This window comes from Myotis yumanensis, unplaced genomic scaffold, assembly GCF_028538775.1.
Source record: "Myotis yumanensis isolate MYYU_CA2020_CCGP unplaced genomic scaffold, mMyoYum1.0.hap1 SCAF_21, whole genome shotgun sequence".
NCBI lineage: Eukaryota > Metazoa > Chordata > Mammalia > Chiroptera > Vespertilionidae > Myotis > Myotis yumanensis.
The window spans coordinates 11,359,874-11,360,723 of NW_027223772.1; the positions used below are offsets into that span (position 1 = coordinate 11,359,874).

Genomic DNA, 850 nt, shown 5'->3' on the forward strand with positions numbered 1-850 from the left:
CAGCAGATTCATCCCTCGATTTCTATCCTAAGAGAACTGGAGCTCTCTCCAGACTTCCGATCACATGCATGCTCACTGGCTTCCTGAGCAGCACTGTCCCTGCCTTCTTTCCTCAAGGCTGGATGAGCCAGGCTGGCTGGAGTGTAGGGAAGGGAGGATAGAGGTCCATTTGGTGGGTCGAAATGCTGTTAGAATCTTTAAGGCTTAAATTTATTTTTTCTGTGTCTACTCCCACACTACAAGTAAGCAGCCAAAGTGATGCTTAGCTCACTCTCAAGGAAGCACAGTACTGCCTTGTACCAGTGCCACACGTCACCAGAACAGTGAAGGGAGCAACTGGAGGAAGAAGACAGGGCATTCCTCTCCCAGCAGTGTAACACCCTCACAGGCATGATTCTGTCTGGAGAGCTGACCCCTGCTGGAGCGCTTAAGGCTTTTAGGCACAGAGTGAAATGATCTGATTTATATTTTTTAAAGATCACTCTGATTTGTATTTTTATGTTTATTAAAAATTGTTTTACTACTTTAATTTTTTTTCAATTAGGGATGACATTCAATATTAGTTTCAAGTGTACAAAATAGTGGTTAGACATTTATATAACATATAAAGTCATCTCCTGATAAGCCCAGCATGGGCTATCTTTGAAAAGGGTATTAATCCTATTCATGAGGGCTCCACCCTCATGACCTAATCAACCTCAAAAGACCCACCTTTTACTTATTTTTCATCAACCTTATTTGTGTGACATTCATTAATAAAATTGCATAGGTCGGGTGTGCAATTCTATAATGCATCATCTGTATATTGGATTGTGTGTTCACTGCCTTCAAGTCTCCTTCCTTCACCATT

At 41.6% G+C, this 850-nt stretch overlaps 1 non-coding gene across 1 annotated transcript; it reads right to left on the bottom strand.

The window, feature by feature from the left end:
- Window positions 1-220: 220 nt before the first annotated feature.
- Window positions 221-423, bottom strand: LOC138999027 (small nucleolar RNA SNORA74). Its single transcript, XR_011469295.1, has one exon. It is a non-coding gene; the product is annotated as a small nucleolar RNA SNORA74 (small nucleolar RNA).
- Between the last annotated feature and the right edge of the window lie 427 nt (window positions 424-850).